Source organism: Camelus ferus, chromosome 27 (assembly GCF_009834535.1).
Source record: "Camelus ferus isolate YT-003-E chromosome 27, BCGSAC_Cfer_1.0, whole genome shotgun sequence".
Classification (NCBI taxonomy): domain Eukaryota; kingdom Metazoa; phylum Chordata; class Mammalia; order Artiodactyla; family Camelidae; genus Camelus; species Camelus ferus.
The window spans coordinates 23,849,871-23,871,819 of NC_045722.1; the positions used below are offsets into that span (position 1 = coordinate 23,849,871).

Consider the following 21,949-nt stretch of genomic DNA (forward strand, 5'->3'; position numbering starts at 1 on the left):
GGTATTTACTGAATGGAAATTCACAGATGCAATCATTGGAAAAGCATGCATAAAAATATTCATAACACCATGCAGCATGCTGCTGTTTCACATCAGTATGTCACAGTTTATTTATGCATTCTACCCTTGAAGGACATTTGGACTGCGTCCAGTGTGGGGCTATTACAAATAGTATGAAAAGGTGCTGAACTTTATCAGTTAACAAGGGAAAAAGATACTCAAATACCCACTACGTGAGCATCAATTTTAAAGTTTGTTAAACCAAGTTTTGGTGAAGATGTGGAGCAAAGAGATTTCTCTTTGTGAAACAGTTTGGCATTACCTAATTCAAATTAAATTAAATTACCTAATTAAATTTAAATTGCTTAGATTGAATTTTAAGACACATAAACACCCTATGAGCGAGCGATGCCGCGTTTCCTTCATTTGGACCCTTCTGAGAACGGGACAGCATCGAACCCCACCCTCCCCAACACACATGCACATTCCATTTGTATTAATTCTGAACCAACTCGTGTTCAAGTATAACCTGGGATAGCCTATAAGATAAGTGAATCCCTTAAGATTGGGTAAAGGTCACCGATATCTGAGATCCTGGTGAAACCTGCAAGCCTAACGATTATTTAGCATCCCTCTTGCTTCTAAGAAGCACATGACCAAGAGAGCAATAGACTGTGTGCTGGATACACAGCGGGTGTCATCGTTGTTCCATGTCACAGAAATGATGGCAAGGAACCATTCTTGTCCTCAAAGCAGACTTCTCCAGCTCACCTCAAGGGGCAACTGTAACACCAGAACAGGGGGAGACTGAGCAGATGTAGAAGACAGAGGTCTGCATCGCCCGGGGGCTCTTTAATCTCTGTGCCTGTCAATACCAACCCCACCTCCCTGTGGTATCATATTCACCTCCACACCCTATCTCCTGCTCCTGTCCAGAACAGAAGCAGATTGCGTTAATGCCGCATCTCCAGGCACTGTCCCAGGTGCTGAATCTCTGAGACTCTTAAATTGGAACAAACATTCCAAAATTATTCTTTTGCCCTAAAACTTGGGCAAGTTACTTAACTCCTACTTCTGCAAATTGAGGATGGAAATGACACCTTCTTTATAGGGTTACTGAGGATATAAAATAAGATAATATATGTAAAGATGCCAAGGGTGGCTGGCAGAGACAGGATGTGACAAAGGTTAGATCTTACTGCATAACTCCTGGTGTTACTGCCCTTGCTGCCACTGGAACACAACGGTCCAAGGAATGCTTGGATATAATTTCAAGTAACCCCAGGGATGCAGGCAGATGAGACAGAGACAGACTAACAAAAATGCAAAATGGAGTTTGGGGAACCAGCCTCCTGGTCACTTCTGGTCTGGTGCAACATTTTCCCCAGAATTGTACCATGTACCCTGGCTCTGAATAGACAGTCTCTTCCCCAAGGTGTAAACTCAAAGTCACTATAAAAATGTCAGTTCAGTTTCTAAATGTACTTACAGCTCACTGTATTCTGGGCAAAATATTTTACGTGATAAATTAGACTTTAATGAGGAAGACCTTTAAGCTAATTCTGTAGAATGCTTTGAGCCTTTATAAAGTAAAGACATCTCTCATGAAAATAAATATGAGGATGTAGAGCAGTTTCCACAAATGCAGCTGACCCACTGATGACCCTTCGGACAGCAAGGCAAGCAGCGTGCCTGACCTCAAAACAATGGTCAGATTCTCACCCGACACAACTGCAAACATACACACTGTGCCGAGCAGTGGGAAGTATACCTGAAGAATTTTAATGGAACATGCAAAAGGTAATGCCTTAGATTTTTTGTCTTATACAGATCCAAAAATTCAGGTTTTTGCTTAATTTTAATGTTGGTAAATTATCAATCTAAAAGGTCATGCTGCAAAATTCAAAAACTACTTCAAGATAGCAACTTCCTCTCCAATTTATCTAGAAATGTGGGAATGGCGGAGTACATTTTCGAATAAAGAAAAATAACAGCCTGCTTCTCATACCAAAAAGCCCCACAGAAACAGGAAACAGCAGCTCCTTTCCTGCCCAAGTGTGCCTCTGGGCATGTGGCCAAGGATGATGCTGCCACGCAGGCCAGGAGGCTCAGCTGGTCTGACTCTGCACAGATTTCTGCAGGACCCGAGTCTTTTACCAGTTTGGGCCTCTGACTCTGTGAAATCAATATGTACGATCAGATAGACTCTACAGAAAACTCAGAACCTATCCTTCCTTGACACTCTCTCCTGTGATTGTGTTTTACAAGCATCTTGCATCTGGACCAGAACTATCTGTTCCCCTCTCTGGTTAAGTGAGTGCCACTCAAAGCAGAATGCATACATGTGGTTATTTATAAAGACTAAGGCTTTCAATGGAACATCCCCCAACTAATATGTTCTAAAAATACACAGCGATCAACAATTCCCCCAGTGTGGGGGGAGCTTCCTCACTTCAGCTTAAGCCTTCTCTCCTGAGCACCAGAGCCAGCGCTAATGGTCTCTTCGACAGTTCCACCTGGATGAAGCACAGATACCTCAATCCCCACATGACCCCAACAGAAATGATCAAATCTCCTTCCAAACCTGCACTCCAACCAGTGTTCCCCATCTTGAAAAAAAAAAAAAAAAAAGGCACAGCCCTCTCCACAAGGCTTCTAGAAGAACAATGGAAATATCATGGGAGTTTTTTTAAGTCTTGGCTTAGCCTGAGCTTCACTGATTTTGCTGTAATTAGTCTGGGGTGCTGTCTCAGCACTGAGATGTTTTTCAAAGCTGACTCTCCCCAGGGCTGAGAATTACTGCTCTAGATATTTTAAATCCCCAATACTCTCATGTGTCTACTTCTCCTCCAGTGGGTCTTTGATCGTAGAATGTGCTCAACCACTACAACCTTCCAAATAGGGTCACTGTGGTCTGTATGGATGTGGTGCCATCGGGGGTGGTACAAAGTGGCATCTCTGCCTTCCAGCCCCAAGGTCCCCCAATGCTCCAGGCTTGGCTGTACTGATGATCAGCTCTGTCTGCATATGCGAATCGCCTGTGCTCTTTTCAAAGCCGTAGATGCTCAGGGATTCTGAATCAATGGGGTTGGAGCCCACTGATACGTTTTTTAAAGTCCCCCAGGAGATTAGGATGTGCAGACAGAGTTAATACCAACTTATTCAGTAGGTCACTTAGTATTCCAAAGAGAATCTCCAATTTCTGTGAGGTATCCTTTGTGCGTCCGCCAGGCTGCCACTTCTCTGGAACTCCATTCTTGTCAATCGTGTCACTTCTCATACTTCAGCCTCTTCCTTGCCCAGACTAACAGACTGTGGTTCAACTCACAGCCATGTGTTTACAAATAACACTGTGCTCATCTTCCTACTCCTCCCTTCCACTTACTCTGCACTCTACCAGCAGCATCACTGCTGGAAAAAATCTTAAAACTCTGATGATTGGACTTTTTTCAGATTTATACCATATCCCTCCAATAAGCCCTCAAAGCTGCCAAACTGTCGTATTTCCTTAGAAATTTTACTTTCCAGTCATATCCAACAGCCCATTTCCTGTTAATCTCTAACAGTCTCTTCAGTCTCATCTGGCAACTTTGCTGCCTGCTCCATGCAGTGGTCTGCGGAGAACCTCACGATCTCCCCATCAGCAATTCTTCAGCTTCTGTACCCTTATCCTTCATATTTCTCTCACATTATCTTCCTTTGTATACTACCCTCTTCACCTACTAAAGGTTTACTAAGGGCCAGTCCCTCCAATTATCCCCAGTTTGTACCGTATTATCAATTTCTCCTTCTCTACCTGATTGTGCTTTCAAACTTCTCATCCTAAAAATGGACTTAATATCTCCCTCCAGCTGCCATTCCTTTTTCTGCTCTCCTTGGCAGCCATAATCTTTGAAGATTTATCTATACTGTCTCTAAATACTCACTTCGTTCTCTTTCGTTTTGTAAAGATATTTGCACTGGGAATAGAATTTTAGATTTGCAAGTATTTGCACTGAGCACACTGGAGTTATTAATACATTGTCTCCTAGCTTCCAATACTGCTGTTGAAAGACATACCATGTTCATGGCTCAGAAGACTTAATATTACTAAGATGGTAATACTCCTCAAACTGATGTAAAAATTAAGTGCATTCTTATTACAATCCCTGTTGGACTTTTTGCAGAAATTGATAAACTGGTAATAAGATTATCAAGGGACCAAGAATAGTCAAAACTACCTTGAAAAAGAGAGGTCTCACATTTACTAGTTTCAAAATTTATTACAAATCTAAAATAATTAAGGTGCTGTGGTATTTGCATAAACTCTTAACATTTATAGTGAACTGACTTTTGACAAAGGTGTTAAGACAATTCAGTGGAGAGAAAAAGTTATTTTCAACAAATGATGCTTAGACAACTGGATATCAACATCCAAAAGAATAAAGTTGGATTCCTACCTCACAATGTACACAAAAATTAACTCAAAATGAACCACATATTTCCTAAAAGTAAAAGCTAATACTATAAAAGTTTTCAAAGAAAACATAGAAGTAAATATTTGTGATCTTGGGTTAGGCAATGGTTTTTTTTAGGTATGATAGAAAAGCCAAAGCAACTAAAGAAAAATAAATAAATTGGACTTCATCAAAACTAAAAATGGTTTTGGTTCAAAGGACACCATAAAGAATGTGACAAGCCAATCCACAGAACTGGAAAAAAATAGTTGCAAATCCTGTATCTGATAAGGTACTTATATCTAGATATATAAACAGTCCTTGCAACTCAATAATCAAAAGACAAATAAACAAAAAAAGATAGCAAAGGATTTGAATAGACAGTTTCTGAAAGAACATATACAAATGGTCAATAATTACATGGAAAGATGCCCAATGGCATCATGAGGGAAATACAGATCAAAGCCACAATGAGACACTTCACACTTATTAGGATGTCTATACTCAAAAAGACAGATGATAACAAGTGCTGACAAGGATGTAGTGAAACCGGACCCTTCAATACACTGTTGGTGGGAATGTAACATGATACACCCACTTTGGAAAAAAAAATTGAGTGATTCCTCAGAAGGTTAAATGCAGAGCTACCAAATGAACAAGTAATTCTGCTCTTACATATATGCCCAAGAGAAATGAAAACATACTTGTATATCAATTTTCACAGCAGTATTATTCATAATAGCCAAAAGTAGAAACATCCAAATGTTCATCAATTGATGAATAGATAAATATGTAGTATATCCATACAATGGAATATTATTAGCAATAAAAAGAATAAAATATTGATACATGCTACAACATCGAATGGACCTTGAAAACATTATTCTAAGTGAAAAAAGCTAATCGCAAAAGATAATACATTATGTGATTCAGTTTCTACGCAATGTTCAGAATAGGTAAATTTATAAAAACAGAAAATAGATCAATAGTCACCTGGAACTGGGGGGGAGGCAATTGGGACTTACCATTAAGGGTATGGGAATTCTTTTTGGGGTGATAAAATGTTCTAAAATTAAGCTGTTGATGGTTGCACAAATCTGTGCATAACTAAAAACCAATTAACTGTACATGTAATAGAAAAGAACAAATCTGACTCCCTATTAGATCTGTTCCTTTGGCTTTAACCCTGTGCCCTGTTTTCTAGGCTTAGTCTTGCTAGCTCTGCACCTTTTGTAAAAGAATGTTGCCTTTAGCCTGAAATATACAGGAGAGCCTATTCTCAAGGCTCTGACCTTTAAGGATATTAACACTTTTGCACTTATACAAAGATAACAAATTGCAGAACAGAAAATAAAATTTGTCTTGTGGGAGGTTTCACAGGGGCACCATGACCTGACCCATCTGGACAGCTGCAAGAAGAAAGGATTCCAACAGCAAAGAATTCCTACACCAGAAAGTCTGCAACAACCAACCACACCCCTTCCCCTTTTTAGTATAAAAGAAGCCTGGATTCTGACCTGGGGAGGATGGTTCTCCAGGACATTAGTGTGCCATCTTCTTGGTCTGCTGACTTTCCAAATAAAGTCGCTATTCCTTGTCACAACACCTCATCTCCTGATTTATTGGTCTGTCATGCAGCAAGCAGAACGAGTTTGGACTCAATAACATACACTTTAAATAAGTGAATTTTATGATATGTTAATTATACCTGAACAGAAATTGATCTTTAGAAAATGAAAGTTAAAAACCCAGTGGAGAGGTTGTAACTTGGCAGCGGCAGGAGTGGTGGCAGTGGCTTCCAGGCATGTAGCTAAAATGCTCAAGGAGGAAAACCCTTCTTTCTGACCACAAGAGCTGTGGTCTCAGGGGTTTGGTGCAAATGCTCATTGCTTCTTTTTCTCTTTGTCTTCTCATCACTTGACCTCAGACACAGGTAAAGTCATGGGAAGCACAAAACAGTGCAGAGATACTAAAGCCCCAGTTTTCTTATTAGAGGACCCTGGAAGAAGCTAAGAGAGCCAAAAAGTGTCAGGAAGATTGCAAAGAGGAGGCTCTCAAGAGAGTGACCCTATAAAGTGATATAGGACTTCTGGCTCAATTCCAGGCTGGGCATGCATGGGTAAGCCTAACTAATACAGTAAAGACTTTGATAATAGAACTACAAGATTAACTACTATCCAGGTCCCAGAGTTGACACTGAGTGGTACATAGCTGGGAAGATCCAAGTAACATTGTAAAGACTCTAAAAACAGACTTGACATTAGAACCACATCCCAAAGTAGAAAGGCCAGAACCTGAAGTTGGAACTTAACCAGATCAACTGCCTGCTAAAATAAATCAAAAAACAAAAAACTGACTTCTTCCTTAGAATTAAGCAAGGCCCAGATTTTCATACCATAATATTCAAAATGTCCAGCATGCAATCCAAATTACATGGTTATATGAATGACCAGGAAAATCTCAACTGGTAAGAGAAAAAGAGAATCAGCATATGCCAACTCTGAGAAGACAAGAATGTTGGAATTACCAGACACTAGCTTCTGTTATCACCATGCTCCTAGAAGTAAGACCAAACAATTAAAAATGTAGAAAGTCTCAGCAAAGAAATAAAAGATATACAGAAGAATCAGATGAAGATTTTAGAAATAAAAATATAATAACTGAAACTAAAATATTCACTGGACAGGCTCAATCACAAAATGGACATAACACAAGAAAATAGTCACTGACTTGCAAGAGAAATCAATAGAAATTGTCTAATTTGAACATCAGAGAGAAAAATATTGAGAAAAAAATTAAGAGACTCAGAGACCTGTAAAAAAGTCCCAAAATGTTGATCATTTGAGTCATCAGAGTTCCAAGAGAAAGAGTCTAGAGCAGAAAAAAACATTTTGAAGAAATAGTAGCTGAAATCTCCCCAAATTTAGTGAAAGACAAACTTACAGATTCAAGAAACTCAAACTAATTCCAAATGAAGGAAAAAAATCAAAGAAATCCAATCCCAGACATATTATAATCAAACAGCTGAAAACCAAATACAAGGCAAAAATCTTGACAGCAGCCTGGAAAAATCACTGCATTTCTGACTAGAAGAACAATGATTTGAATGACTATAGATTTCTTCTTGGAAATCACAGAGGCACAACATTTTTAAAGGATGTCATAAAAGAACAGTTAACTCAGAATTCTCTATCCAGCATAAATAATCTTCAAGAATGAAGATGAAATACAGATAGTCTCAGATGAGGGGAAATAAAGAAAATTAGTCACTGGAATGGCTCTAAAAAATGCTAAAGGAAGTTCCTCAGACAGGAGGGAAATGATATGAAAGGGGAACTTGAAGCATCAAGAATGAGGAGCAATAGAAATGACAACTGTGTGGGTAAATATAAAAGACTGTTTTTTTGGGGGTCATTTCTATTATATGTATATATAATGATTAAAAGCAGAAATGATAACACTGTCTGATGGGGTTTTCAGTGTATGTGCATGTAAAACATAAGAAACTTACAAATAAAGAGGGAAAGTCAGGGACCTAAGTGGTTGTAAGGTTTCCACATTCCATGTGAAGTGATAAAATACTAATTCTACACAGACTGTGAAAAGATAAGCATGAATACTGTAATCTCTAGAGAAATCAACTAAAATTGTACAAAGAGAAAGAACAAGAAATAAATTAAAATGAAGTGCTAAAAAATATTCAAGTATTCCAAAGAAAGACAGGAAAGGAGAAATACAAAAAAGAGAGAACAAAGAGAAAACAAATAATAACTTTGTCAACCTGAACCCAAACCTATCAATAAATCCATTAAATGCAAATGGTTGACATATACCAATTAAAAGACAGAGATTACTAGAATGGGTTAAAAAAATAAGACTCAATGATACGCTATCTCCATGAAACCCACTTTAAATACAATGACAAAGGCAGGTCAAAAGTAAATGATGGCAAAAATATACCGTGAAAACATTAACTGAAAGAAAGTTGGAGTGTTCATATTAACATCAGATACAGTTGACTTCAGAGCAGGAGGAATTACCAAGAATTAAGACAGATGTTATGTAATGATAGAAAGTTCAACTCACCGAGTAGACATAACAATCCAAAATATATATGGACCAAACAACAGAGCTTCAAAATCCACGAAGCAAAAACCACTTTGAATATAGCTTGGCAGCGAAACATACACTTATACATAGTCCAGTGGTCTCACTCCTAGGTATTTATTCTAGAGAGATGAAAACTTAGTTCCCTAAAAACCTTGCACATCGATGGTCACAGCCACTTTACCTCTGAGAGCCAAAAATGGGGACATCCCTCAAAGGGTGAATGAAGACACTGCAGTACACCCATACAATGACACGCCATTCAGAAATAACAAGGAATTAACTATTAATTCACAAAACAGGGGTAAATCTCAATTGTGCTATGCTGAATGAAAGAAGCCAGCCCCCAAATACTACATATTGTATGACACCAATTCTATGATAATCTGGAAAAAGCAAAACTGTAGGGTAAGAGAACAGACCAATATGGTCAGTGGTTAGGAATGGAGGAAGAGCTGACTGCAAAGGGGCAGCTTGAGGGAGTCTCATGAGGTGATGAAACTACCCTGTAGTCATGGTTTAACAAATCTATTCATGTGTTAAACTCATCACTGTGCACAAAAAAGTCAACTATACAACATGCTAATTTAAAAAAATGGGACTAAAAAAGTCTAAAGGCTGTGTCCAAAAATGAAGATAATCAAACAAATAAACTAAGCTTCCATTTTGAGAAACTAGAAAAAAGAGCAAACTCAACATAAAACAAGCAGAACAAAGGACAAAGTGAAGATCAGAATATAAATCAATGACATAGAAAACAGAAAATAGAAAACAGAAAAACAAAGGGAAACGTCAAAGTTGGTTCTTTGAAAATATTAACAAAACTGACAAATCATTAGCCAGACTGACCAAGAATTCAACAGAAGAGACACAAATTACCAAAATCACAAATGAAAGAGGAGACAACAGTACCAAATCCACATATATCCAAAGTATTACATAGGGATATGGTGAACAACTTCACGCAAAATAATCAGAAAACTCACATGTTATGGATAAATTTTTAGATGTACACAAATTACCAAAGATTACATGAGAAGAAAACAGAAAATCTGAATAGACCAATAACAAGTAAAGAACTGGAATTGATAATAAAAAAGATTAAGCCTAATCTAAAATGGCTTCACTGGTGCATTCTACCAAATATTTAAATAAAAAAATAACACTAATCCTTAAAAAATGCTTTCAGAAAGTACAGGAGTGACCACTTCTCAACTCATTCTATGAAGTCAGTACCATTCTGATATCAGAACCAGATAAAGATACCACAAGAAAAGAAACTACAGACCAATATACTTCATGAACATGACTTAAAAAATCCTTAAGAGTATATGAAAAAACCAAATTCAGCAACAACAAAAGATTATATGTTGTGATCAATTTGGATCTATCTCAACAATTCAGGTTTGTTTTAATATCTGAAAATAAATCTGTGTAATGTAGTATGTTGAGAATAAAGGACAAAAACCATATAATAATCTCAGAAGATGCTGAAAATGCAGAGAAAGTAATTAAAAAAAATCCAACATCCATTCATGATAAAAATTCTCAACAAATTAGGAATAGAAGGGGACTTTCTCAACCTGATAAAGGGCATCTCTGAAAAGCTGACAGCTAATATATTTAATGAGGAAAGACTGAATGCCTTGCACCTAAGATCAAGAACAAAGCAGGGATGTCCCACTTTTTTAAAAAGCTGAAGTATAGTTGATTTCCAATGTTGTTAGTTTTTGGTGTACAGCATAGTGATTCAGTTATACATATACATTCTTTTTCATATTGTTTTTCAATACAGGTCATTACAAACTGTTGAATATAGTTCCCTGTGCTATACAGTATAAACTTATTGTTTATCTATTTTATATTGTATCTACTAATCCCAAATTCCTAATTTACTCCTTCCCCATCCCTTTCCCCATCCCTTTCCCCTTTGGTAACCATGTTTTTTTTTTTTTCCTAGGTAAGTCTGTTTCTGTTTTGTAAATAATTTCATTTGTACTATTTTTAGATTCCACATATAAGTGATATCATATGGTATCTGTCTTTATCTGACTTACCTCACTTAGTATGATAATATCTAGGTCCATCCATGTTGCTGCAAATGACATAATTTCAATCCTTTTTACAACTGAGTAGTATTCCATTTTATATATATACCAGTCATCTGTCGATGAGCATTTAGGTTGTTTTCATGTCTTGGCTGTTGTAGATGGTGCTGCTATGAACATTGGGGTGCATGTATCTTTTTGGTTTATTCCTAAGTATTTTTTTGATGTGATTTTAAGAGAATTTTTTTTTTTACTTTCCCTTTCTGATATTTCATTGTTAGTGTAAAGAAATGCAACAGATTTCCATATGTTAATCTTGTACTCACTATCTTGCTGAGTTATTTATCAGTTCTAGTAGTTTCTGTGTGGAGTCTTTACATAGGGTTTACATAGTCTTTATGTAGGGTTTTCTACATATAGCACTATGTCATCTACATATAATGAAGGACGTCCCATTCTTGCCCCTTGTAATCAGCAATGTCCTGGAGGCTTTAGCCAATGAAATAAGAAAAACTGTGATACATTAACAGGAGTAAATCTAAACTAACTGTATTCACACCTGACATAAGCTTACATGTAGAAAAATCCAAAGAAGTTCACAGAAAAAAATGATCAGAACTAATTCTTGAGTTCAGAAAAGTTTCAGGAGGTTAGTTTCTAGAAGGGTGAACAAGGAAATTTCTGGGGGAGCTGATAATGTTCTGTTTCTCTGTCTTGGTCTTGGTTTATTTAACTGGGTATATGCCATCTCCAAAGATGTCTAACAGGCATCTCAAACTTAATATGTTAAATCAATGATTGATTTTACTCCCAAATCCACATCCATTCCCAATTGCCCACCAACTAACTCCCTTCCCAGAAAATGACATCAAGATTCACCCACCTTCTCAGTACAAATTGGATTTATCTTTGATTCCTTCCTTTTCCTTGCAGCACTTGTGTAATTCATCAGTTACTCCAGTGGGTTCTCCCTCAAAATACATGGTAGATTCAACCACTTCCCTCAGTCTCTCTCACAGCACTGTTCTTCTCCACCTACTAGCATTTCTTGATTTAATGTATGCACAGCCTCCACCAAGAACTTTTAAAATGGTTCATTGGTACCTTGTCTCCCCCTCTCCCTACTCCCTTGCTCAATTCAAAGTAACCAACCATTTCGCAAGGTTCCAAGTCCAAGGCAAAAGTCGCTGGCATGGCCCCCAAAGCCTTGTGCCAGATGATCCCCTCTGATCTCCTCTTGGGCCTCTCCCTTGGGCCATGTCAGCCCTGTGTTTGTCTTTAGACCTTGCCATAGTCTATCCTACCTTGGAGGACTCAGCCATGCTGTCTTGCTTCCTGGACCCCGTTCCTCCTCCATAACAACTTCCCATCTTGACCTTCACTTTCCACCATCTTTAATAACATTTTTAAGTGTTGATGTATTTACTGGTATATTGTGTGCCTTCCTCTGCCACACTAACATTGCTTGAGGGTAAGGCTATGTCTTTTTCATTCACCACTACGTGCCCGGCATCGGCGCAATGCCTGACAGGTAGTTGGTACAGTGTTTATTCATGCAAATGCACAGTGAGTAAAGGGATAAATCCAGGAATCAAGGAGTACTGGGGTTGGCTAAGGTGCTACATCTGATGATTGTTTACACGTTGCATGTACCAGGGGTTCCTAAACTTTGTTGTGTAACAGAATTGAGACAGGAAGGAAGGGGGCAGGGCACAGTCATTAAAGGAATAATACGTAATTAGCACCAAGATGGTGGATAATTCAACTCCCAGTAGACATTGAGGCCCAAGATTGTGGGAGATCCAACTTCCAGTAGACCTTGAGCTTAATTATACACTCACTCATTGTAATATATTAGCATGGTAAATGGCACTCCCACAGGCGCCATGACAGTTCTGAGGCAGACCACAAAAGGTCCAAAAGTGGGCGGTGGCCCAATTCCTGGGAATCCCAGCCCCTTCCCCAAAGAAGTTGGGATGGTCCTCCCAGTTGTTAGCATATGAAGTTACCCAGCCCATGAAAACTAGCAGCACTGCACACCTCGTGGATGCTCTCCCTTCCAGCTGAGATGGCCAGCCTCTGTCTATGGCGTGTGTATCTGCTTTCACTTTAAATCAAACACCCACCCTCATGCCTTGTGGCCTCCCACTCCCTCGCCTTCCCAAACGGCCCACACTCTGTCTATGGAGTGCACGTCTCTCTGAATAAATCTACTTTTACTCAACTATGGCTCACTCTTGAATTCCTTCTCATGTGAAGCCAAGGACCCTCACTAAATGGAGCTCAACCCAGGGACTCATCTGAGACCTGGGACATGGCCAACCTCTTTGTGCACCATTTTCCTGTATCAGAATCATCTGGGTAACTTTTAAAAATCCTATTATAGCACAACATTGTAAATCAAATATACCTCAATTAAAAAAGAAAAAGAAAAATCCCAATGTACAGATTAAATTCTATGCCCATCATATCATAACGGCTGGGGCCAAAAGCCAGACAGCAGTACTTTTTAAGGGTTCCTGGGTGATTCTGATATGTGGCAAAGTTGGGCAACACTGATATATACCTTTAAAATAAGAGCATATAATAAAGTCTTCAAAAGAAAAACTTACTCCGTATTTACATCATATATGTATAAAGTTAAAATGGCTCCTGCAATGTACTTTCTAAGGTCAAACACATAAAGATGTGCTATGCTAAATTCTTACTATGGTTAATAGGGACACCCACTTTTATTTGTTAATTTTCAATGTAATCAAGAAGTCTGTAAATGCTATCAAGTACTGTGATTTAAGCACTTGTTTCAACATGAACAATGTTGAAAGTGGTGTTTTTAGTGTATATTTTCAATTTTTAGCTGATTTTCTTGATCAACGTTGATATCATCTGGCTATTATAATTACATATATGTGAATACATAATTCCACAAACATTTAATGAACAACTCTTATTTGGCAGGTATTCTGCTCAGCGTTACAGAGGGCAGGAAATTGAAGATGGGAGTTTTATTTATATGAAACTTTTACGTGTTGGCAGTTTGCTAAAATGATGAGGGATATGTTATCTGGCAGAGCTCAATGCCCAGTGTAGCAGCACCTTCTCCACCCAATCTAGTTCGAATTCTAGGTTGCCCTTTTTACTATCTGTATCAGTTTAGGGGATTGTGCACATGCACACACACACACACACACACACACACACACACACACACACACACACACTCCTCCCCTCTCAACACTGAGCAATTTCAAAGTTCTGGAGCATTTGATGACATTAATCCTCACCCATATTTACTTAAAGACTCAGCTGCTGAAGAAATAAAATGCCAAAATATATGGACACGTGTGCATTTTTTAAGATCAACAAGGTGGATTCGTTAAAACAACAAAGATTCTGTGCACCTGGAAGTCGTTATTCTAAGTGAAGTAAGACAGAAAGATTTAAAAAAATACCATATGACATCACTCATACGTGGAATCTAAAAAAAAAAAAAAATGACACAAATGAACTTACTTACAAAACAGAAACAGACTCACAGACATAGAAAACAAACTCAAGGTTACCAGGGGGGAAGGAGGTGGGAAAGGATAAATTGGGAGTTCAAGATTTGCAGACACTAACTACTATATATAAAACAGTTAAACAACAAGTTGCTTCTGTATAGCACAGGGAACAGTATTCAGTATCTTGTAGTCACCTATAATGCAAAATATGAAAAGGAATATATATATGTATATATATATATATATACACACATGTATATGTATGACTGAAACATGATGCTGTACACCAGAAATTGACAGCATTGTAAACTGACTAGACTTCAACAAAAAAAAAGAAAATAACAAAGATCCTGTTATTTCATTCATTCCACAAATAATCATGTAACAGGAATTATTTTAGGTGCTCAGGGCACATGAATGAACAGACAAAAATCCCTGCCCTGGGGGTGTTACATTCCAGTAGGTGAGACAGACAAAGAATGAACAATTGGTATCAAAAATGTCAACTGAAGAAGAGATTATGAGTTTGTTATAAAAAATAGTAAGTCCATAAAACATGTGATTATGAGTCTGTAATGGCTGTGAATAAAACAGAGGACCTGGGGTGCTCGGGCAGAGGGGGTGGCATGGGAGAGGAGGGTGTAAAATCAAACAGCCTCACTGAGAAGGTGACAAAAGTGTGCAAATGCTTGGAGGAGATGAGGAGTTAGCTGTGCAGATATCTGGGAGAGGGAACTTTTATTTGAAAATGGATTTTTTTTTTTTTAAAGCAATGAAATGTGATCTTGTAACAGAAAAGAACAAATCTGACTCCATATTAGATCTGTTGCTCTGGCTCTAACCCTGCGCCCTGTTTCCTGTGCTTAGTCTTGCCGGCTCTGCACCTTTTGTAAAAGAATGTTGCCTGTAGCCTGTTCTCAAGGCCCTGATCTTTAAGGATATTAACACTTTTCCATACATATAAAGATAACAAATTGCAGAATAGAAAATAAAGTTTGCTTTGTTGGAGGTTTACAGGGACACCATGAACTGACCCACGTGGACAGCGGCAAGAACAAAGCATTCCAAGAACAAAGAATTACGACACCAAGAAGTTTGCAACAACCAAGCACACTTCCTCCTTTTTTTTTTAGTATAAAAGGAGCCTGAATTCTGACTTGGGGAGATGGTTTTCCAGGACATTATTCCCCCATCTTCTCGGTCTGCTGGCTTTCCAAAAAAAGTCATTATTCCTTGCCCCAACATCTCCTCTCCTGATTTATTGGCCTGTTGTGCAGTGGGCAGAATGAGTTTGGACTTGGTAACAATCTTTTGCAGAGAATACACCATTTTTTAAAAAAAAAACTCCATCCTAATGAGTGGGCTTTTAGGGCAGGGAGACAAAGACTTGCTTAGAAATGGGCAATGTGCTAGGGACAGGGAGCGAGAAAGAGAAGAATGTCAGTGTGTCCCTCCGAAGGTCAGTGTCAGAACTAGCTGAAGCTGGGGCTGAACAAGGATGTCTGGGTCTCAGAAACCCAAGCTGCACTCCTGAGAGTGCCTTGATTCCACAATTGAGTTGTCTGATTCCAGCTGCAGTGAAGGAAAAGCTTAATTGCAGTCTGGAAGTCACACAATTCATACCTGAGGTAAAGACAAATTTTAAAAAAATCAACGGAAGATTATTCCAGAGAAGATGCACACCTGAGTGCTCACAGACATGCACTGCCTTGGAGCTCCAGCCTGCACCCGCCTGGCGTGGCTCCAGCTTCTTCCCGACAGCACCTCCAAGGAGTGTGGGTGGGTGGCCATGAACCTTCTTCCTAACCCCTTGGGCTTTGTAGGGAGTGCTGCAGAAGGGCTGAGTGCAGCGTAGAACTTTAGGGGTAAAGTCACCAATAAAAGTAATTTTCACACCTTAGGATACAGAGAAGTCATTCTGGCTTATACATGAGTTAACTTGAATTTGATGCTTACTACAATGGCCTGTTTGTGGCTTATCAAACATACATTGTACACCTGCTTTCAATATTAAAGAAAAGGGCACACTGACCAGAAGTAAAAATGTTAAAAATAAAGATTAAATGCCCCTCTTCCCGGGACACCAGTACTAGTCCTCCTTGGATGATGTCTCCTGTCCCAGGGGCCAGGGCCGTACTATATGTACTGGACGTGTACGTGCTGGGCTTTTTTGTTTTTTACAACCTTGAAGAAATGTATCCCTGACTTGTTTAATGTTCTCTGTTCTGACAAGATATAAAACTGGGCTGGAACCCTGCTTCTCCCAAGCAGTTTCTCAGAGACATCTGGGAAGCGGGCTTCTGGGCTAGTCCTCCATTTGGCTCAAATAAAACTCTTTTCTCTTCTTCCTGTTGATTGTTCATGGATTATTTTCATCAACATCACCCACAGGATGCAGACTTCACATGGGATAAGTGTCCCGGGAAAACTGGGCAGGTTTGGAAATTTAAAGACCAAGATGCACACCTGTACGTACACAGAGAGGCACACATCAGATCTCACTCTCTCTCTCTCTTTCTCCCTCTCTCTCATGGCTCTGGAATGTGCCGGAACCATGCCCCTGCACACACACAACTCTCGCTCTGCTCCCCTTCCCCGCCGATGGCTGGCAGCTCCTAGGCATTGGTGTCCAGGCCAGTGGGGAGGACACCCGAGCCCCTGAAACCCCAACCCGGGCCTCCTGGCTGGTGGCTGTCAGAGTCTGGGGGTTGGGGGCCTGGGAGCCAGCTGTGTGTCTGGGGACCCTGATGCCCCAGCTGCTCCCATGGGTAGGGCTGCCCCGGCCACCTAGCTGAGGCTGGCTCTGGTCACACGAGCCAGCCTTCTGAGCTTCTGGGAGAGCACCAGGCTGTGAGCAGTGCTGGCCTCCCGCCCCCCTCGGCTCAGGACCCGAGGCCTCTCTCAGAGCCCTGTCCTTCCCCCGAGGCCCCCACAGCCACCTGGTGAGAAGTGGCAGCCATTTGCCTTGGAGCTCAGGGCTTTTCACACTTTTCAGTTCACACAACTGAAAGACATGCATTTTACATCAGGGCCAGGGCATTTACGTATGAACCCCAAATTACCCTAGATACCCTTTAAGGTACATCAATTTTTCATTCTATGTCATTAAAAAAAAGGCTGGCTAGGATCTACTGAATGGATTCCAGGCCCCAGGGGGTTGCCCGGAACCACCTGCCTTGAGCTGATGTCAGGGATCCACTGACCTTGCTGATGGGCAGAGACAGCATCCAGGAACAAGGATGAATGACCAGCTACCTCTGTTCCCCACAGTCCCTTGCTCCTTATTATGGTCTGGGTGCTTATGTCCCCACTAAATTCATATACTGAAATCCTACCCCCGATGGGATGGTACCAGGAGGTGGGGGCTTTGAGTGGGGTTAGTGACCGTATAAGAGACCCCAGGGAGCTCCCCTGTCCCTTCCATCACGTGAGGATATGCGAAGATGGCCATCTGCAACCCAGGAAGAGAGCCCTCACCAGAACCTGACCCTGCTGGATCCTGATCTTGAGCTTCTAGCCTCCAGAACCGTGAGAAATAGATTTCTGTTGTTGTAAGCCACCCAGTTGATGGCACTTTGTTATAACAGCCAGAACTAAGACGTTCCTATGGCTTACTTCTGTCCTGGGGCTGAGAAGGTTCTCCTGAGGGCAGGGGAGAGACTGCCCACAGCAACGGCCCCACCTCTGGTCACAGCTGCCAGTGAGCAGCAGGTCCAGTAAAACTTAAGTGGACAGACAAATGAATACTTTCAAGGCAGGGAAGTATATCATGCATTTAATATCATTTTGACTCACTTGAACTTTGCTGACTAGGGATAAATCATCAATTGATTTTTGATGTATAAAGCCACAGCTTAAGAAAATCAACATTTTAAAGTTAGGTTTTGTGTCTAGATAATATTTTATGACCCTGATGGCATTTCTTTATAAACAGAGTGACAAGTAACAATTGAAGGTGTATTATTTGTGAAAAACTGTTAAAAACACTTAACACACATTATTTTATTTCATTGCCTCTACCATCCTATGAGGTAAGTGAAGTATCATCATCCCCATTTTACAGATGAGGAAGGTGAGGTTCAGTGACTTGCCCAAGGTCGCACAGCTGGTGTGAAACTGGGTTTCGAATCTTCCAGTCTTATTCTAGAATCTAAACCAGTAACCGCAGCATATTTGCTAACTTCTAATGAACTTGTTGTGTAGTAAAAAATCTTTCTGGTCTTTGTACCTGGTTCCTGGGAGGTAACCTACAAATCCGTGGGATTTCCTGAGTGACAGGAGTGCCTTTGTCAGGCATGGGGGGTCCCTTCGGTCACACCTGCATTTATGCTAATGAGATGACTCAGGATAGGGGCTGGCAGGGCCACAAGGACCAGCCATTGATTAGTGATTAGAGGGTTGGGGCTTTGAGCCAAGTGTTATCAGCCTAACCTCCCAACATCCAGGGAGGGAACTGGGGCTGCAGACTGAGTTCCACATGGCCAGTGATTCAACCAATCCTGCTTCCATCATGAAACCCTAATAAAAACCCTGGACCCCACGGTTTGGGCAAGCTCCCTGGTAGGTGACCAAATCTGTACCAGGTGGGTTCGATGCCCTGACTCCATAGGGAGAGGACCAGGAGGCTTCCAGATCCCACCTCGTGTGTCCCATTCTTTGGCTAGTCCTGATCTGTACCTTTATAATGAAACTGTAATTTGCGGCAGTTGGTCAGAAGTCCAGGTGGCCTGGGGACTGTGGAATTTGTGCTGGGTGCCGGAAGTGAGACAGGATGCTTGAGGCCATGCTCTGAACTTGTGAGGTCTGGGCTGACTCTGGGAGGTCAGTGCCAGAACTCCGCAGTCACAGCCCATCTGATCTGGAGAAGCAAGAATCCAATGGAGGGAGCTTCAGATAAAATCTGGTTCAACCTCACAGGGAGAAATTGGCCAAAAAAGGGGAAGACCTTTAGAGACTGATCCTTGCTGGAATGTAGGAAAAGTCTCTTGTCGAAGTACAGAACGTTCCTGATTCTCGAGCGTGGATGTCCTCCCGCCACATGGGGTGAGGACAGTGGGAGTGCCATTATCAGTGGAGACCTGCTTTGCTCTACCAAAATGACAACCAGATTAAAATCAAATGCCCATAAAACCTAGGACCACCGAGGGGAAAAAAGCATTGCATCCCTTGTGCACCGAATAGCTTTGCAAAGTGATGTGTCTGCCAAGGTCTGCGGGCACTGAAGAGTCCTTCAGAGGACGTGTGATCCCAGAGCTGAGCCCTTAATATCATACTGTCCTTAAAAGCGATCATTTAATTTTCTAGTAAATGAAATTGGGCTTTACGTGTATATTGGGGAAGCTTGCTGCTTAATAGGTTCCTGCCACGAATCCTTTTGTGAAATGAAGCATCTTGTTATTAAAGCCACCTGACCCCTTGTCTCAGTCCATCTGGGCTGTTGTAACAACACTATCAACTGGGTGGCTTAGAAACAGCATCCGTTCACTTCTCACCGTTCTGGAGGCTGGGAAGTCCGAGGTCAAGGTGCTGTCAGATCTGGTGTCTGGCGAGAGCTCCCTGGTTCATGGACTGTGGCATCTCTCTGTGTTTTCACATGGTGGAAGTGGGGAGGGAGCTTTCCTGGGGTCCCTTTTGTAAGGGCACTAACCCCATTCATGAGGGCTCCACCCTCATGACCTACTTTATCTCCTAAAGCCCCCCCCCCCCATACCATACCACTGCAGGGTAGGTTTTCAGTATATGAATTTGTGGGGGACACTGATATGTCCCCTGGCTGAGTCATCAGCACCATGGAAGTGACAGAAGGAGCAGACACTCAGCCTAAGGACAGCAGCCCAAGAATGTGCAGAGAGAGAGAGGTTGTGGTCCAAGTTCTAATCACAGTCTATGCATCCTCCCACTGGCTGGTATTCCCATGGGTTCAAGGTGACTCAAAAGGTTAAGGCTGAACCAGATTAAAGGTGACCCCTGCCTACTGGGGTGTCAGGACACTCCTGTGGACCCTGGAGGCACTGCAGGGTTGTCAGGGTCCAGGCTCAAGCTGGCAGCCAGCATGGCCAGGTGTTGGAGGGAGGCCCCCTAACCTGCCCTCCATGCAGGAGGCCGGGCTGGGAGCACTGCACAAGGCAGGGCAGCACACGTGGAGACCGTGCCTGGAAACTGGGTTCCAGGGTGAGTGCCCTAGTGCCACCAGGCTGGGGTCAGTGGGCAGCCAGGCAGGGACCTCCACCCCCGATGCACACTGAGCAAGACCTCACAGTGGGCCCTGGAGTAGGCGGGCTGGAGGGCAGGTGGGGGGATGAGTTCCTCATAAAGGGGGTTAAGCAGACTGGCTCAGGGCCACTCTGTGTACAGAGCACCATGCTATGCAAAGAAGGCAAAGGCAGGAGCCTGGTCAGAGGATGCTGCAGGGTTCAGAGCCAGGGCTCTGCCAGCAGAGGGAGGTGAGAAGAGGGATGGACACAGGAGGGTGAAGCCGGTAGGAGTGAGAAGCAGGAAGGGAAGGGGGCAGGGGAAAGAGAAAAGAAAGCCCTCCCCAGTCTGCGGCTTGGGTCCTGGGGTGAGGTGTGGGGTAGAGGGCAGAGTGCCTGGGGGAGCTGTGTGCTGGGAGAGGCTCCCCAGGAGGGGCAGGTTGGGAGGAAAGGGAGTAGCTCTAGATGCAGAGTTTCTGGTGGCCGGTCAAGCCTGGGACGGTGGGATGCAGGGGTCTCCATCTCAGGACAAGGCCTGGACTGGAGGGATGGACCTGGCTGAGTCATCGGCACCATGGAAACAGCAGAAGGATTAGACATTAAGTCCAAAGACAGCAGCCCAAGAATGTGCAGAGAGAGAAGGGCTGTGGTCCGAGGTCTACATCACAGGAGCTGGGGGACAGTCTGGGCCCTGTCTGCTAAGGCTCCTGGGCGGAGCTCCAGGAGTTCTGTTCACAGACCCTCCAGGGTGATGGGAAGGACCAGGAATACCAAACTCGCTTGCTGCAAATGACATTTCAAAAAGAAAGAAAAATGGGACCAAAGGGCAACATTTCTTACACCTGACAAAATATGTGCATGTTCCAGTTGAAAGTGCCACAGAACCACACACAGCGCACCCCAACCAAGGGGCAGCGTTCCACCTGCTAGGAGGCAGCCAGACGCTGGGTCTACCCCCCACCCCAGGAGGATCCCTCTCCGCAGCAGGCGGGGAGTGGGGCGTCGTGAGGGGAAGAGGAAACAAGTTCTTTGAAAAAACAAAGAAACAAGATGTACATACGTACATCCCACACACATAAATGTGGGGGTGGCGTGCTCCTTTCTTTCCCTGCCCTTCCCCTCCCCACCCCATCCCCCAAACTTCACTATTCAGTCTTGTAATTTTAAAAATGACCTTTGAGATGTAGATCACTGTCGTCATGAGTTTTTGCAGTAAAAAAGCAACATTTCAGCACCATAGGACACGGACAGGGACACTTGGGAAAATAGCTGTATCAAACGGGTAAAATCTACTTGGTGAAAATTTTAAAAATATATATTTTAGGAACTTTTGTTTTAGATGTGCAAGAGGACATTTGTTTAGACTGAAAAAGAAATCCCAAGAAATGATAAATTTTAAAAAGCTGAAAAACACCACAGACGTAAAAATAGTCCAGAAAAATAACACAATATTTTTGTTTAATTAACTGCCAGACATACACCTTTGATACTTTTTCTTCTAAATTTCTTGACTGAATACTCTCAGATTGCTTCATTTGAAAGCAATTTTGTAATATTTTCCATGGTGAGAATAAAAAGAAAATTCAATTTTTTTCTTTTGCAACTGATTGTTTATCTTTTTTTGGGGGGGTTGGTAACTAGGTTTATTTATTTATTTTTTAACA

General features: G+C 41.6%; 1 protein-coding gene across 8 annotated transcripts in view; it reads right to left on the bottom strand.

The window, feature by feature from the left end:
* OTUD7A (OTU deubiquitinase 7A) overlaps window positions 1-21,949 on the bottom strand; it is a 209,134-nt gene that overhangs the window by 116,695 nt on the left and 70,490 nt on the right. The window lies entirely within an intron of this gene.